We start from the raw sequence: 19,709 nt of genomic DNA on the forward strand, positions 1-19,709 counted from the left end.
GAGTGTTTTGACAAAGAGGAGGTCCTGAGCAGCTTTTCTTTGCTCTCTGCCTGAATGAGGCAGTCATCTATATAAGGGTAAATCTGAATATTTCTCTGTCTGCAAAATGCTATGGCCAGGGCTAAGCATTTAGTGAATACCCTGGGAGCAGTAGATAAGCCAAAGGGTAGTGCAGAGAACTGAAAGTGTTGTGAACCTGCTCTGAAGTGCAGGAATTTCCTGCAGGATTCCCTTATGGGGATGTGGAGGCAGGCATCTTTTAGGTCTAGGGTCAGTAACCAGGGATTTTTTGTCAGCATAGGCAGCAACTGCTGCAAAGTTAGCATTTTGAATTTGGGGGCCACCAGTGAGGTGTTCAGAATGGATAGATCCAGGATGGGGTGCCAATTGCCATATTTTCTGGGAACAAGGAATAGTATGGAATCTTTGCTTGTTTGATCTGCGGGAACAGGTTCTACTGCCCCCTGGGATATGAGAATTTGGACTTGTTTCAATGCCTCTGCCCACTGATTTGGAGGTAAGTCTGGGTACCCTCTTGGAATTTGGAGTTCATTGGAAGAGAATGTGTATCCCTGAAAAATGATCTTTTAGACCCATTGGTCTTTCGTTACAGAAAGCCAATTTTCTTTGCAGAGGGACAGCCTTCCTCCTAGCTTTTGGTGAGTGAAATGGGGGGGGGGGGGGCGGGGGGAGGGCGTCACTGAGAGTTTTTGCCATAGAAGGATGGTTTGGAACTCCTTGCCTTTGGAGTGGAGGTGGTCCACTACTTGGTTCTCTGTTGTCCCTGGGATAGGGGCTGGGTGGTCTGTCCCTGCAGGGCTTAACTTGCCCCTGTCTGCTAGGTGCAAGAAAGGACCAGGGCTTAGAGCGGAAATTCCTGCTAAACATAGGAGGTTGAACCTGAAAGAAATATTTTACTGTTTGCATTGATTTTGCTTTGTCTTCCATCTTTTTAAGCACTTCTTCTGCTTTTACTCCAAACAAGCAGTCCTTATCCAAGGGTGCATCAATTAATTTAGACTTGACATGTCCAGGGAGAGGTTGTTCCTTCAACTATGCATGTCTCCTAATGACAGATCCTGACACTGCTACCCTGCTTGAGGCTACTAGTGCATCATTATCCACAGTGCAAAGAGTATTTGGCCACTTGACAAGTAGAGTGCAGTAAATCTGCTAACTCTTTCAAAGTGTCACAGTCAGGAAAGGTTGAAATCTTTTGCTTTAATAGTTCCAAAGTGTGTTGTTGATTTTTCAACATATGGAACTGACAGTTGAGTGCTCTGATAGCTAAGGTTGTAGAGGTGTATACTTTTTTACCCCATCTGTTCAGAGCTCTGGATTCCTTGTCAGAAGGAATAGGATTCTTTGCTAGCCTTAAGCTCATTTAGGTCCCTGTGTAATGACTTCCGGTCTGCAGCAGGATTTCTGTACAGGTATTTGTGTGAATCCAATACTCTGCAATACCTGTCAGGTTTACTGGGAGCAGGTGGGAGAGCATCAGGGGCTAAGCTGGATTCATGGAAAACATCATCCACCACTTCTAGGATAGGGGGGATGGCCAGGGATCTGTGCTGGAGCAGGTCTAGAAACTCTCAGTCTTTTCTTAGACTGAGGGATGTCCTGTGATTCCCAGTGGAAATGTTCCCTGAGGGTGTGAAGGGTTTCCCCAAAGGACAGGTCTTCTGGTAGGGAGGCAGAAGGAATGGATTCCTCTGCATCTGAATCTTCATATGCAGTAAAAGGCTGTTGTTCCTCTTCAAAATACTCAGGTTCCTCAGAATCCTGCTCTGTCATTTCAGGAGAAGGGTGTTTTTTCCTTTTTGAAGTTGTGGCCTGACTACCTACGATAAGGGAGACAAGATCCTTCACCATCTTAAGCATTTGGGCCTGGGGTGGTGGAGCAGGAGCAAGATGGTGACTAGAGGTAGATTTTCTAGGAGTGGCCTGGCTTCTAGGCCTAAGAGTATCCATCGGTCTGAGAAAAATGGTAGTTGGAAGAGAACATGTGTTTTGTCTAAAATCAGTAGTGCGAAAGCCTTCCTCAGAAGCTGGTGCCTGCATCACAGCTCCGGACCCAACCAAGGCAGAGACAACTAAAGGGCTTGGAAGACCAAGAATATTTCTGCGCCACACCGGACTCCGAAAGGGTCTCGGTAGAGGCCTGTAGATAATGTATCGGGCATCATGGGCTGCGAAAGGGCCTCACTGAATTCCGGAGAACTGACGACCTGCTGACCTGTAGTGTCTTCGGAAGGCTTAGCCCTGTGTGGTCTGTCTCTATCTTTAAGTTTTTTCAGAATGTCTACGGATTGCTGGCTGACAGATGCCATTTCAGAATGCAAAGATGGAAATACATGTCTACAATAAGAGCTCTACGATGAATGGTTCTCGTGTTAAAAAAGGGGCACAGAACCAGCAACAGGGGACGGTGTGGTCTGAGCCTAAACAAGTGATGCAGTATGAATGGAAGTCTCGGTGTGGGATCTGCTTTTCACAGGCGAGACAATTGTTAACTTTTTTGGAAATCAGTTAGTCCAAGAAAAAAGGATCATCAATGGGGTAATTAGCTTTACACATTTTCAGCTGTAATTTGAACTCTGGCAGCGACTGACTGACACACTTGCAAACTGCTTCTGCTACGGGCTCCATGGCAAGAAAGACCCAATGATGTTGGCTGTCTTGATTTATAGCACTGAGGACCTGACATCAGTCAACAAGAGACAGCAGCTGATGCAGAAAAACACTGACTGGTATTCGGGATGGCTGAGGGCTACCACAGCAGGGATAACCCACAGGTGATAACTGCAACAGTGAAACATGAAGAACATCCAATATTGTCTGGACCAAAAGAGGGGTTATCAGAGTCATTTTTGGAGAGTTTTTCTGGATTTTTAAAATAATTCTGGTCATCAGTGGAAAGGGGATACCCATATAGAAACATCCCTATCCAGGGGAAGGAAAATACATCTGTTTTTCAGCCTCAAGTAGAATTTATTTAGCCGTGTGTTGAAAATAGAGGCAAACAGATCCATTTGGGGAATTTGTGAAAGTGGATAATCTGGAAAAACTCTAGATGTAACACCCATTCATGAAGGTCTGTTTGGTATCTGCTCAATATATGTCACTGTTTTCTGCTCTGAAAAGAAGTAGCCTGAATAAAGATTGTACTGTGTGGCAGTTTTCCACACTATCATGCCTAGAGGAGTAAGACCTAGCTCCCACTTGTTTATGTACTGTATCACAGTGATGTCTGTGATTCAGAAAAGTGATCCTAAAATCTACAGATGGTTCAAGGTCCTTATTGCATTATCAAGGCCATCATTTCTTTTAGGTTTGTGTATTTTTCCTTGAAATATTACCCAAACTCCTTGTACTTTGATGCCCTTGGAAATTGCTACCCATACAAAGTCTGATGCATCAGTTGCTACAGTCTGAGTACAGCTGGGAAATGACATAGGTAGACCTGTATTCACCAAAGTTTGATTTGCACACCATAAGAGCTCCTTCATCACAAATTCCAGAACAGAGATAGGAGATGACAGATGATGTTGGTGCGGAGTGCATACTAACCTGAGAAACCACTGTACTTTTCTTATGCCCAGACATGTATCACTGAATCCTGAGATAATTCTTTGCAGTTGTCATAGTTTGGTGGAAAGACTCTAGAAACTACAGATAATAGAATGCAACCTTTTCTGGAGATGAACAGGCATTCCAGGTTGATCAAATGCTCCCTGTTATTCAAAACAACCCATGGTAATATGTTATCTAAAATATTTTGCAATGTATGAGCTTGCAGGAAGGAGTCATCTAGTTCTGCAGCAGGTACATGTGGACCCTTGTTGTTCTTAGAAAAGGGCCAGACATTTCACAAATAATCTGGATGCACTAGACAGTCCAAAAGAATAAGAAAGTAAACAATGCTAGGGTCTCACCCTGGAAATTGCAAATTATTTGAGTCTGTGTACAGAAACACAGAAAAAGACATTCTTCAGATCCGATGAGACAAGGAAGGTTTCTGAAAGTAATGCGAGTAGCAAATGCAGGGTGAGCATCTTTGAGTTGGATAAACTCACAAAGAGGTTGAGCATGAATAGGCCTAAAGCTTGTCTCCAAGGTCCATCTTTTTTGAGATTGGAAACAGGAGTAAAACCCAGCACTCTTTCCTTTTTGTTACCTCTTCTATCACACCTTGATCTTGCAAACATTGAACAAGGAGTAAAGAAAATTGCAGTTTCTTGTCAGGGACTGAAAACATTCCATTATGGGAGGTTTTCAAACTCTGTTCTGTACCCTTGTGCTACACTGCTCTACGCCTAATTGTTTGAAGCTGGCCTTTACCAAACCTCCCAGAATTTTCTTACCCTGTCTCCTAGGAAAATCATCTAGGGGTGGTGGAGAATGGTCTAGGTCATAACTGCTCACGGGGAATGACAGAATCACTTCCTGCCTATCTCCCCATTTTGACTTCTTTTTCTGCCCCGACTGCTTCTTCCCAGACTTCTTACAGTTCACCTGCTAACCTTTGGGCTGACACCTGAAGAAGGGGGCAGTCTTTTCGGGATAATTGTTTGCTGTACTAAGAAATAGGGGGAGAAAAGTTATCTTTTTCTTCCAGTTTCTTAAGGATGTCTTTTGAGGATTTCCAAACAAGGAATCATTGTCTAAGCAGACAATTTACATGTTCTCTGACATCTTCAGCTAATGCCTACACTCTAAAGCAAGGCATGGGCATTATGGCCGATATGGTAGCTGACACCCTATAAATTGCATCTATGGCATCATAACTACAGTTGATGGTATGCTTTCCCAATCCTTCTGAAAAAAGAACAATGTTGAGATCTGAAATTTAACAGATTCATCTTTATATTCTGTACATGATTTGCATAGCTGTGCCACAACTACTCTCTGATCTTTAATTATATGCATCAGAACATTTATTGACTTTAGATAAAATGGATGTACAGTGGATATAAAAAGTTTACACATCCCTGTTAAAATACCAGGTTTTTGTGATATAAAAAATGAGACCACAATAAATCATTTCAAAACGTTTTCCACCTTTAATGTGACCTATAACCTGTATAATTCAATTGAAAAACAAACACATCTGTTAGGGGAAAATATAAAAAAATAAAAAATGTACAATACACTGGTTGCATAAGTGTGCACACCCTTAAATTAATACTTTGTTGTGTGTACACCCTTAAACTAATACTTTGTTGAAGCACCTTTCGATTTAATTACAGCATTCAGTCTTCTTGGGTACACACCTGCCATCAATTAAAGAGACTCTGATTAAACCCCCACAGTTCAGCTGTCTTAGTAGGATTTTCCTGACATTTACTCAGTTCCCTGCTATAGCAAAAGCCATGGTTCACAAAAAGCTTACAAAGCATCAAAGGGATCTTGTTGAAATGTATCAGTCAGGAGAAGGGTACAAAACAATTTCCACAATACTGGATACCATGGAAGACCGTCATCAAAAAGTGGAGAAAATATGGGGCAACACTGACATTGCAAAGTCCTGGACACCCCTCAAAATTGATGAAAAGGCAAGCTAAAACAAAGAACAAAAAGGTCACACAGATAACCAACTGGTTAAAAAAACACAAAGAAAAATCTAGCAAAGCTAGACTTCTGTGTGATACCTTAAAGCTCTTGCATCAGAGGCCTCATGGGATATATGCAAATCACCCTTTAAGGATATCAGGTGTTTCAGCTAAATGGCAATTCTGAATGTCCATGACTTTTTCTTTTACTTTCATTTTTAAGTCAATTTATGGATAATTTTGGGCCATTAAAGGCAACCCCCTCTAGCTGTGGACATGCATGTTTCTGCCTTCTTATGACATCATCAGCACAGCATAAGAGGAATGTTTGACCTTTGGAAACACAGGGTTGAAAAGACAAGATGAAAACTGGTCAGGGAAGCTGCCAAGAGACCTACAGCAACACTGAAGGAGCTGCAGGAATTTCTGGCAAGTACTGGTTGTGTAATATATGTGATAATCTCCCGTATTCACCATATGTCTGGACTATGAGGTAGGTTTGCTAGACAGATGCCTTTTTTTACACAGAAAAACATGCAGGCCCAGCTAAAATTTGCAAAACAATACATTAAGTCTCCCAAAAGCATGTGAGAAAATGTGTTATGGTTTTGATGAGACCAAGGTTGAACTTTTTGGCCACAATTCCAAAAGGTACGTTTGACACAAAAACACTACTTCGCATCACCAAAAGAACACTATCCCCACAGTGAAGCATGGTGGTGGCAGTAACATGCTTTGGGGTTGTTTTTCTCAGCTGGAACTGGGGCTTTAGTTAAGGTGGCCAGAATTATGAACAGTTCCAAATACCAGTCACTTTTGGCCCAAAACCTTCAGGCATCTGCTAGAAAGCTGAAGAGGAATTTTACCTTTCAACACGACAATTACCCCAAGCATACATCCAAATCAACAAAAGAATGGCTTCATCAGAAGAAAATTAATGGCCCAGCTAGAGCCCAGTAGAAAATCTGTGGGGTGACCTGAAGAGGGCTGTGGACAAGAGATGCCATTGCAATCTGACAGATTTGGAGTACTTTTGCAAGGAACAGTGGGCAAGTATTGCCATGTCAAGATGTGCCATGCTGATAGACTCCTGCCCAAGAAGCCTGAATGCTGTAATTAAATCAAAAGGTGCTTCAACAAAGTATTAGTTTAAGGGTGTGCACACATACGCAACCAGCATACTGTATGCTTTTTTATATATTTTTCCCCTAACAGATTTGTTTTTCAATTGAATTGTACAGGTTATAGGTCACATTAAAGGTGGGAAAAGTTTTGAAGTGATTTATTGTGGTTTCATTCTTTTATATCACAAAAACCTTGCATTTTAACAGAGGTGTGTAAGCTTTTTATATCCACTGTTCATGTTCTTAATTCTATCTAGAACCTTACATTTCTTATTGTTCCACAATGTCTCAGGTCCTGGGGCTAACTTATGACCTTCTGATGCCTCTAAGGAAATTTAGGGTGGAATCTATTAATAGGTTCTTCCAGATATACTGGTACATTTGTTGGTGCTCTAGAGAACCTGTCTTGTTTCTTAGGGAAGCTGCTAAGATTGTGTCCTCAAGGAATTCAGAAGAAAAGTGACCAAACTTAAGGTTTGGTTCCTCCAATGCAAATTCAAAAAGACCGACAAGCAAACTGTGGCAGCTACTATGATGTATTTAATTTAAACACATAAAAATAGTATTAACAGGAATAAGCTAGATATAGACAGACCGGTTTCGGCTAGTAACCTATATATCTTTCTTCAGTGTAATGATATACATACAGCTCATCCTTTATATACACTTAATGTGACCAATTAAAGATGTTGATTTAATCCAAGTGCAAACAGCCCTACTAATTCTATTTTGTGTTTAGTAATTCATGCCAGCCTGATTTGTTGGATTTAGTTCCTAGGATCTGATCTACTATAATGAAATGAAATGATGCATTTCTATGAGGCTCAGTGTGTTTATACAGTGCATTGGTATTCCTCTGGTGTTTAATGTCACTGAAATGTTCTGATATTCTATATTTTATTGGTCTTGACTTCTGACCTATATAAAATGCAGAGCATTTACAGACTGCAAGATAAATAACCCAGTCTGAATTACAATTAGCAAAAAAGGGGATATCATATACTTGACTTGTGTTCTTACTACTAAAGCTTTTAGGTTTTCAATATTCTGTGACAGTATGTACAGTGACCACATGGAAAGCAGCCTATAGCAATCTGTACCTCAAGTGTGCTTTGTAAACTTTCTTTTAACTTATAGGGCCCATGCTTATAATGATTAAAGTGAGATGCAAAATTTTTTTCCATTTCTAAAGGAAAACTGGCATCTATCCACTATTATTCCAGAAAGTTTACTGTCAGCCATTAATATATTCCAGTTGCGCAGCCAATGTCCATTAATGCCCCAGTGTTCCTACCGAAGGTCATAACAAACCTAAAGGTACTTTTTGTATCAGCCTGACTTTTATATTGTAGAAGACTACATCTCTCAATATTGTCTACCTTATTTTTAGCTTGTAGAATATAACTGGCTTTGTAACCCCTTTCTTTAAATTTATTAGTCAGGTCATCCCTGAAATGCTTGTGTGTGTCATTCTCCATGCATATACGTTTGATCCTCATATATTGTGATTTGGGAATATTTTTGCAAATATGGGGGGGGGGGGCGATAGCTGGTGGCATGGAGAAGGGAATTATATTCAGGGAATGTACAGTAAACATCTGTTATCAAAGTGTTATCAAGAGCTTTGATAACCATGACATCCAAAAAAGTAATCAGTTCTTTATCTTGGTTTACCGTAAACTCGATCCCCCATTTATTTTCATTCAAATAACCAACAAATTCTTTAAGATGTTCCTCATCCGATCTCCAAACCATCCAGCAATCATCTAAATATCTTTTCCAGATGTCTATTTCAACTATATACAGATTATGGGAGCTATCATATATGATTTGCTCCTCTATATATGCCATGAATAGATCAGCATATATATGGGAGCAAATGATGCCCCCATTGCTATACCTTTAATCTGTAGATAGCATTTTTCTTGATAGAAAAATACATTTTTAGTGAGTACATGCTCGGTGAGACAAAGAAGAGTATTAAGGCCTGGTTGGTATAACTCGGACCTATATAACCAATATTTGAATGCTTCTATACCAGCCCAGTGTGAAATGTTGGTATATAGGGCTTTAACATCTAAGGTACAGAGTAACCAACCTCCCTCCAACTGCATTTCAGAGATGACCTGAAGAAATTCCGTAGTATCCTTCAGGCGGGCCCTCACCCGTTTGAGCAGGTGTTTTAGATATCTGATAAGATACTGAGACAATGGTTCTGTAAGGGAACCCTTTCCGGATACTAGGGGTCTACCTGGAGGATTACAAAGGTCTTTATGAATTTTGGTAGGAAATACATATACTGGTTATTAGGATCAGAAATCATAAATTGTTTCCTAGTAGTATCAGTAATAATACCCTCTTCCACTGCTAGGGATAAAAAGTAATCAATCTGCTTCTTGAAATGTGTAGTGGAATTGTATGTGAGATATGCATAATGTCTATCCACAAGTTGTTTATTGGCTTCCTGATCATATTGTTTCCAGTCTTGCACCACCACCACTGCCCCTCCTTTATCAGCCCTTAAAATGACTATTTCATGGTTGATAGCTAATCTAGAAACAGTCATCTCAGTCTTAGATACATTACTGGCCCTAACTTGGCTTTCCCTGGAACAAAAATGCAAATCCCTGAGGATGGAATTTTGGAATAACAGTACTTTGTGATTCATTGGTTCCTCCAAGCCCTGGAAAGCAAATTGTATAATTTTACAATCTGACATCTCCTTTGTCTTTCATTTGAAATGTTTCCTCATCCTAAAGAATGTGTCTCCAAAAACCCATCATATTGTGGGGAAACTGTTAAAGGACTAGTCTTCAACTGACTCATTTCTGGGGGGATTACGATCACAGATTTGGAAACAAAGTCTTCCTCCTCCTCCTCCTCTAAGGATGAGGTGGTATGTGTGAAGCTATCCCATTCTCAATTAACCTGCTTGGGGGACTGGATGCTGGAAACTTGTTCATCACTGCCTGTCATAGCAGGAAGTGATCCTTTGCTATATTCCTGAGGTCTCAAACTGTGTATTAGAACCAAACTTAAGAATGGGGTGTTGCCCTGAGCATGCTCCATTCATATCTTCCAAGGTATTGGATTCTACCCATCATTCCTCGTATTCTAAAGCAATTAAAGATGTACGACCAGGCTCTTTCTCTTTAGGAAGCACCATGAACTGTGGATAGAGGGCTAGTCTTCTAACAGCATATACAGTGTACATTTTTCCTGGCACTTGCCCTTGGAGAACATTCTAATGGCTACCAGGGAATGGAATAAAACAACTCACTTGTTCAGACATCCTCAGAATTATGCAAAGAAGTTATGTACTTACTATAACATTCCATCTGTTTTGTTTTTCATTTATCCTTGATGATTGGGTTCGGCTCTAGTATCAGAACCAACTCAGCAGTTACTACAGTTTGCGCAAGCCAAAACTCTTGCGCTTCACCCTTAGCCATAATTCCCCTCTCCTAGTTACCTCAGATCAAGTTTGCAAATTAGAAATAAAGTGTGTGTGTATGTGTGTGTGTGTATATATATATATATACATATATACATATACACACACACACATATATATATATATATATATACAATCTATCAGGAGGCCTTAGTGGAAACCATATCTGCTCTGCCTTAATAAGAATAATAAGTAATATGAAGGTATCCTTTCCACCAAAAAATCTTCAAAAGCAAAGGGATGGAGGGAGGGAAGTCAAGGATAAATGAAAATTGATAACACTATGGTAAGTACACGACTTCTCTCTCATGTTGTCAATTTTCATTTTATCATCTAAAAAAAAACCTCCTGCATGAAGGCAAATGCACGGCTCAAATCAAAATACCAGCTAAACAAAAAGTAGAGCCAGCACAGTGTGACCTGAAAGAACTTTTATTAATAAATAAACATAAAAAACAACAAATAAACAGACCGATTTCGGCTGGACAATATCACAGCCTTCCTCAGTGTGAAACAAATAGATCAATTGTTGTTGTTATTTAAATATACCCAACCCAGAGCTCATTGGTTCATCCTAGAATTGTTCATTAAGACCAGGTGGGAATAATCCCCCTAGTTTAACAATCCACTTATTTTCTTTAGTATTTAAAATAGAGTGCCACCTGTCTTGTTGGATCGGTTCCCTTTTATATCAATAACCATAAAAGAAAATTTAGCAGTTTTATGTACCAAATGGTGTTTATAAAGTGCATTGTTGGCCTATTTGTTCTTGATATTGCTAATATGTTCTGATATTCTTAGTCTGAATGGAAGGGAAGTTTGTCCAATGTAGAATGAGCCACAAGTGCACGTGGCCAAATATACAAGCCAATCACTACTACAATTGGCAAAAAAGTTTAGGTCATAAACCAGAGCACAATTTCTGCTAGAAAATTGTTTTGATTTACATACATAATCACAATTAGTGCAATGGCCGCAAGGAAAACAACCCGTCAAGGGTTCACCAGTCAGTGTGGTCTGTAAATATTGTAGGTGATTGTTCACATTACTATGTTTGTAGTGGCTGAAACAGGAACTTAGATTTTTACCTTTGCGAAAAGAAAATAAACATCTGTCTGGTATAATGCTAGCCACCTCATGATCACATTGTAAGATGTTCCAGTGTCTGTGCACAATTTGGATCAGAGTATCCGAGTTCCTGGCATAGGTGGTTACAAACCTGATGGGTTGTGGTGTGGTAGTTATGTGATCTTTATAACTCAGTAATTCCTGTCTATCAAGTGCATTGACATAGCTACTGGCCTTCACCACATGTCCCATACTGTAGCCCCTGGATCTAAACCTGCTGGTCAAGTCCTTCCTCTGTTGCTGAAAAGAAGAATCGTGAGAGCAAATCCGCTTTATTCTGATGAATTGTGATTTGGGAATGTTACGTGCAATATGTGGCGGGTGAAAACTGGAGGCATGGAGGACGGTGTTGTACTGGGGATACTTCCTGAATACTTCTGTACCTACTATATGATCAGGTAATCTGTTTATTAATACATCCAAAAAAGTGATGGTATTCAAATCATAGTGTACGGTGAACTGTAAACCCCATATGTTGTTATTCAAATATGATATGAAGTTGGTTAGTTGTTGTTCTCCTTTCCACACCATCCAACAATCGTCCAGATAACGTCTCCATATATCAATATATTCAAGAAAAACATTGTTTTGGCAATCATAAATAATGTATTTTTCAATGCAGGCCATGAATAAATCCGCATAAATCAGGGCAAATGAAGCCCCCATTGCTGTGCCTTTCGTTTGCCAATAACAAGAATCTTGATAAAAGAAGACGTTGTTGGTTAGAACATGTTTTGCTAAACCAACCAGAAAGGAATTAAAATCTGGTTGATATAAACCTGCCACCTCAAGCCAATAAGCCAATGCATCCAAACCTGCTTGATGTGGAATGTTGGTATATAAGGCACTTACATCAAGCGTACACATGAGCCAACCAGGTTCAAGTTGAGTATCTGAAATAATTTGCAAAAAAATGGTGTCTTGCAAACGTGATCATACTACATATAACAAAGGCTTCAGATGTTTAGGGAGATATAAAGACAATGGTTCGATAATGTATCCTTTCCCCTGATACGATGGGTCTGCCAGGTGGATTTACAGGGTCCTTATGGATTTTGGGTAGAAAATAGATGTATTGAGATGCCGAATCTTGAATCATAAGCTGAAGCATAGTATCATTAGTAATGATAGCTTCATTTCTAGCCCAAACCAAGAACTCCTCAATCTGTTTTTTAAACCTGAAAGTCGGATTAATGGGCATTTCCGAGTAATATCTCTGATCCAAAAGTTGTCGTTTAGCCTCATTGTCATAATCACACCAATTTAGTAATAATACAGCCCCACCTTTGTCAGCAGAGATAATAACTATATCTCTGTTATTCTGTAGTTCCAGAACAGCTTGTTTCTCAGCTAAAGTGATGTTATTTGATTTACAACGTATATCAGAGCTGGAAAAATGAAGATCTTTGAGAATGCTATTCTGGAACTGATGTACCATAGGATGCATCGGAGGAGCGAAACCTGATTTGTGATATACAAATTTGTCTTTACTGTAATTGCTATCTGTATCACCAAAATATAATTTCAGATTCAAATTCCTACAAAAAGACATCACATCTTGGGCCAATATGCCTTCAGGAACCATGAAACCCGGTATAAAAGTGAGACCTTTATTCAGAACAGACGGATGGGTGACTAAACAAAATCAGACAAATTTAAAACATTCACATTTGTATTGACATTCAATTCTGCATTGCCATTTTCAATAGACTTTGTATATTGTGTATGCCTTCTGTGTTTGCACCCCCACGCTGATATCTGGGCCTAAAGGGATTGGTCTGGGTGTCCTTTTGGGGGGACGGTGAACCTGACACTGCCTGCAACTCATTGTCAGTGCAGGACGAAATATCATCTGTCGATGAACCAGTATCTGCACTCAGTTTCCTAAGAATGGATCGGGGTATCTTCCTTTTGGAGTTTTTGTAGGATGCAATGTAAATCTGACATGTTTACTGGTGTAAGAAAAAGGATTTGCACTTTGGTAGTCTGCTTGATCTCTTTGGAATTTTTTAATTTTCCTAGTCTTAAGTTGTTCTTCTAAATTATTGAGATCAGTTGCTACCTTGTTGAGTTGTTTGTTGAAAAAGGATTCTCCTTCAAATGGTTTAACCTCACCAACCAGTTTGGTGACTGCATTTATTTCCCTGTCAATTGCCCGATCGTGAAATTTAGATAAAGCTTCAGCAAAAGCCATAGTGGCCTGTTGTTGTATTGTTGACCATTGACTATTGAGTTCTTCGTCAACTTCCCCCACATGGGGTTGTATATGCATTCTCAAACCTCTTGGAGTTGTACCTTTGGCAATATACACCTTAAACAGTTTAGAATGCCAAAAATTTGATCTAAGAGATCTAAGGTGTTTATGTAATTTCTCAAAAGCCAGTGCACAAATGGATTCAGGACCCAATTGGTCACTAGTACTGATGTTGTTCTGTGTAGAGGGACCTAGCCCAAAGGCTCCAAGGTCCTCCCTATCAGCGGAAAGACCATTGTTCAAGCTGGAGAGATCCATTATTCAAAAAAGCAAAAATAGTTTAGCAAAAACAAAAAAAGATTATCTGTGGTATGTTTAATACTGCTGACAATAATAGCCAAATACCAATAGCTACGTCAGCAAGATGGGCAATAACAATTGGTGATACTGATAAAAGGACAATAACAGCTCAGAAAGAAAACAAATTATAAAATGTATTCAGGGCTGCGTCCTTTTGTAAATTATTTGGATGGAAAATCCTCACTATTAAAAATTACTGTGCAATAGAAAATTTTTGGCCAAAATTATAAATGATCTAAATTCAATACTCCAAGAACAAAAAAGTTTTTGGTTATATGTAGACGTCAATAGCCAATGTACATGTCAGTAACTAGAATAATAAAATTGACCTCAGGATAATAAATGCAGTCAGAAAACCAATATGGTGATATAATTGTTAATGTAGAAGGATTCAGAGGACAAGAAATAAATGGGGTAGGGGACCAAATACAGCTATTAATGAATGCAATCAGAAGCTGGATATTCAATGTTTTTGCCAAACCCAGCAGAGCATGACATGATGAAAAGAAATAACCCCCACAATCTTATTGTATAAATAATCTAGTCCCCTGGTCAATAGACCTGAATATTACCAAAAATACACAATATATTTATGTGTATATCCTGTGCCTGAATGGTAAAAAATTGGGAATATTCACATATACCAAAAAACTTTAAATAGTTTCCCTATCTGAATTCCAGGAAACCTGTGCATGTAAACATATATACAAAGTCAAATGTATGAATCTGAAAACCAAACAATATTGACATTGGTTAAAAATGTACAGAAGAAAATTTGTTAATTAGGTATACTGCTACTAGAGCCAACCTATATAAACCACAAATTAGTCTACTGTTTGGTTGGATTCAGCATCAAAATAGTTGACAAAACAGTATAATCTGAAAAAGCAATCAACCTGATTATTCAATATTGCATTATTCTAAAAATTAGACACAAAAATATATTGTACTATAGTATACTGTAAAAATCATAAAGAAAAATCCTGTTCTATGTTGGTCTAATAAATAGACCGACAAAAACTATCACAACAACAACTGAATGAAGAAAAAGCAAATCTTAAATAAATATAGGTGACCAATTGACACCAGTAACAAGTCTATAAAAATCCAGTCTCCTCATATCCAAATAAATTGTCCACTATAGAACGAGTGAAGACACCAAAATATACTTATGTGGAAAAAAAGTCCAAAAGGGAATCCACACAGCCTCACTAATGAGATAGAACACAATCTCATAGATATGTCCCCATCAAAAGAAGGCCGATCGTCCCCCAGGCTGATGTAAATCAATGACAGGATATATTCTTCCAAAAAAGCACCAGGGCTCAAAAAGTAACCTGAGTTCAATGAAGTACAATGCTGTATATGTAAAAAAAACAATTCCCTTCAGTCTTTGCCAAGCCAAACAACTGGAATCATAAGTGAAACCTTCACAATGAATCTGGTTGAACGATTCCCTTCTGCGTATACTAGATCCTGATACTGCAAGTGTAGATAATGCAAAACAGAGGAACAGTACCTTGCTACCTCGTCACTACTTCCAAAAGATCACAATGGTAGATGGAAAATCCATTCTGGATCCAATTCAAAATAACCCGTCCTGTAGAACTAAGATAAAATATCCATAGAGCAGTATGTCGTATTGCTGCCACCTGCCGAAGCGTAAAAAAGATGCTATACAGCCGCTGCTGACACTAAACACCAAATGGTCATAATAATCCACAAATAAGCCATGTTTGGTACAATAATCCAACAGACAGGATAGCCTAAACAGTAACTGATCGATTCCAATGGAAAACCAATGTCCCAACGAAAATGGTATAAAAATATATAAAACTATAAGGGTAAATAACTGCAGAAAAAATCAAGCAGTCAGTATCAGGATCACACGTCCCCAGCAGGATGTGAACAGAAGTGTAACATCTAAAATAAACCTCCTGCACGAAGGCAAATGCACGGCTCAAACCAAAATACCAGCAAAACAAAAAGTAGAGCCAGCATACTGTGACCTGAAAGAACTTTTATTAATAAATAAACATAAAAAACAACAAATAAACAGACCGGTTTCGGCTGGACAATATCACAGCCTTCCTCAGTGGGAAACAAATAGATCAATTGTTGTTGTTTAAATATACCCAACCCAGAGCTCATTGGTTCATCCTAGAATTGTTCATTAAGATCAGGTGGGAATAATCCCCCTAGTTTAACAATCCACTTCTTTTTTGGAGGGAGGGAAGTCCAGGATAAATGAAAATTGATAACACTATGGTAAGTACACAACTTCTCTCTCATGTTGTCAATTTTCATTTTATTCCTGACAACTGCGGCAGAGTCTCAGCTACCTTAGACCTTGGGAGGACTCATGGAAGGATATTCCTGAGCACCACTGAACAAAAGGATGCTCTACCCCTTGAGGCTAAATCCAATTTGTAATGAGTAATAAAGGTATGTAAAAATTCCCTCAGGAAATATCATCAAATATAACTCCCCCCTACTATCACTAGGGAATAGGTCCTTAATGCTCCAAGTCCAACAACACCGCATCAATGGGCCCAGACAACATCCCAGGATGCCTTCTAAATAGCATGAACCATGACCTGTCAGGGCCTCTGGAATTACTATTTATCTGCAGCCTCCAAACAGGTTTAGTGCCTCATGAGTGGAGAAAGACAAGAGTAATCCCTTGCACAAAGGTGGGCTATCTACAGACCCTGAAAATTACAGACCCATAAGTCTCACTAGTCTTATAAAATGCCATGGAAAGAATTATCATGGAGATGATCAACAGAGATATAATAAACCTCCAGACACAGGACCCAGCCCAGTTTGGTTTTGTTGAGGGCAGACCTTGGCTACTCATCCTGGTGGACTTCTTTGAGAGGGTCACCAAAGCAATGAATGAGGGCAAAATCATTCACAGTGCCTACCTTGACCTGGCCAAAATATGACAAGGTACAAACCCGTATGTGACCCAGTGGACAGCCAACTGGCTCACAGACAGGACTCAGGAAGTTAGAATTGTGGAGTCCACCTCTACAAAGATGCTAGTCACAAGTGGAGTCCCTCAGGGATTAATCCTTGGTCAGCTCCTTTTTGGCATTTACTTCTCAGAAGTCAAGGCCAATGTCAGTGGTCTCTGGCTGACTGAGTGATTGCAAATTAGGAGCAGTCACTGAACCTCACACTGAAATAATGTTCTCCATGAGGAGCTGAAACAGATAAACAACTGGCGTCAAAGTGACTAAAACTAAATGCCAAGAAATGCATAATAGTATGCTTTGGGAAGTCATCCATTCCTGGTAACTATCATATTGACAACACATCCCTTAGAGTTGACCAAGTAGTCAGGGACTTGGGGGCACACACACATAGTAATATAGCCTTTGATCATCATGTCTCTAGAGTGGTGAGGAAATTATTCTATGTTGCACAACTAAAAAACAAGGGTATGGCATCCAAGTCCAGGGAAGTCATTGTCCCATTGTAGTCAGCATTCATCAGACCCATCACTGAGTATGATTTACTATCAAGATGTTGCAATTCATATGGTCTAATGCTCATATGATCGACACATATGGTCAACACATGAATATTAAGTAGTTCATTTGGTCGACAAAGTGCATGCAAATTACCTGTCGACATTATGTTGACAACAGGCAAGGATTTACCCTTGTCAGCACTGTTGTGCAATCTCAGAGTTGTAATATTATAAGTAGCAGGGGGTGCAGGGGGGCACAACACCCCCCCCTGCAAAAATACTAGTGTTAGTTTGCAGGTGTTTGTCGACCATTTAAACTCTGACATTTTTATTTTCAGTAGTTTGAACGTTCGATATAATGATTTTGATGTTATGATCGTCGGCCATATGAATTTCAACATTTTGATAGTAAACCACTAAATACAATGTCCCTTTTGGTATGTACCTAACCAGGCATAGCCAACAATTGGAAAGTCCACAAAGGTTCCTCACTAAAAGAATACAGGGCACAAGTAAAATGTCCTATGCAGACCACCTCAAGGCCCTATCCCTGTATTGTTTCCTATAGGCTTTTGAGGGGAGATCTATGCCTGGCGTACAGGGGATTGTCAGACCCCACTCTGATGGACCTCCTGCACATCCACAAAACAAACAGCACCAGAATTACCCGTTGTAAAGACTTAAACCTTGCCTGTGATATAAATAGAACCTGCTGGAGAGATAGTTATGTATCCCAGAGACTTCCACTTCTATGGAACAGGCACCTCATCCATGTGAAGCAGAGTTCCTCCCTAACCCAATTCAAATGCAACTTGGACAACTGGAAGGGAAAATGGAAATTCCTCCCTGGTTTGGCATCTATGTCTCTAATGGACACAGGTAACCAGTAAATGGTTAATCTCCTGGGCCCATGTTTACACTTATCAAGAGTATCAAAACTTGTCAGATATTTGGGATGCATGGCTATGCTTAAAAAGGCCCCTGTGTTTGTTAGCCTAGTAAATACCTATGAACCTCTGAGAAGCTCAAGTTGCTGCTGCATAAAACCATGATAAAGCTTGAATATCTGAAATTCTCTTAGCGGAGGTTATAGCTACTAAAAGTAATGTTTTTCATGACAAAAATTTTAGATCAGAATCTGCAGATGATTCGAAAGGAGAATGAATAATGGTCTGTAACACTAGATTTAAATCCCAAGGTGGAGTAGGGTTCTTAAACAAAAGTGTCCCTCAAAGATTTACAAAGTTTGTGGGAAGCTAAGGAACGTTCTTTGAAACCATTATGGAAATTAGAAATTGCTGCTAGTTAAAGGTAGAAGGTGAAGATCCTGCATAAGGTGAAGATCCTGCATAGAAGAGAGAGGCTAGGAAATCTAATATATTATGAATAGATGCAGACAAAGGGTTGATATCCCTTTCACAAGCCCATATGGTAAATCTCTTCCATTTACCTACGTACAGTTTACAGGTGGATTGGCTTATGTGAAGCTATGAGAATGTGGCACACAGGGGAAGTTAAATTAATTCACTCAGCAATTAGTGGAACTGGAGGAACCATGCTGTCAGCTTGAGGTTTGAAATGTCTGTATGAATTAGTCCGTCTGGATGGGACAGAAGGTCTGGAGCTGGGTCCAGAATCCAAAGTTGTTGAACTAGATGAGGCCAATGAAAGGGGAACCAAATCTGTGGAGGCCAAAAAGGTGCAATGATGATTACTTTGCTCTTCAAATTGAGTGCTCTCTGTAGGAATTTGGGGATTAGAGGAATCAAGGGAAAGGCGTATAGCAGTCCAGAGGGGCCAAATGTAGAGAAGAGCATCTCTGTGCGACTACCCTGGATGGGGGATTAGGGCAAAGTAGTTGCTGCACTTGTTTAAGGGAGAGGCAAAAGTACAGTTTTGTACCTACCATAAATGTAGATGTTCGAGTGCTAATACAGCTGCAGTCATAACAGAAGGGTTATCCTGCCGTCAGGCGGGTCCTCGGTCGGCCAAATTCCAAAGTCTAGGACCGGCGTCGGTTGTCGTCGCTTCTTCCCTGACGTCAGTGCGGCAGGGGTATAAAAGAACCAGCCGACACCATTTTCTTCAGTTTTTCTTGCCCCAGATGTCAGGTGCCCCCCAGAAGGAAGGCAAAACATAAACTTATGTAATAATGCAATGCAATATAATCAAAAAACAGTAGTGTGCAAGCAAATACACCATAAAAGAATACCCCAATCAGGTTGTATGAGGAGGTGTTTGTCATAAGGCCTGTCCCAAGAGGGGATGGAGGGAGGGAAACCTGGACTGCAGCTGTATTAGCACTCGAACATCTACATTTATGGTAAGTACAAAACTGTACTACGTTCATCGTGCATACAGCTGCAGTCATAACAGATGGGTAGAATCCCAAAGCTAAAAAGGGGTGGCAGGCACTAAG

The sequence above is a fragment of the Protopterus annectens genome, chromosome 5.part1 (assembly GCF_019279795.1).
Source record: "Protopterus annectens isolate FY-2018-M chromosome 5.part1, PAN1.0, whole genome shotgun sequence".
NCBI lineage: Eukaryota > Metazoa > Chordata > Ceratodontiformes > Protopteridae > Protopterus > Protopterus annectens.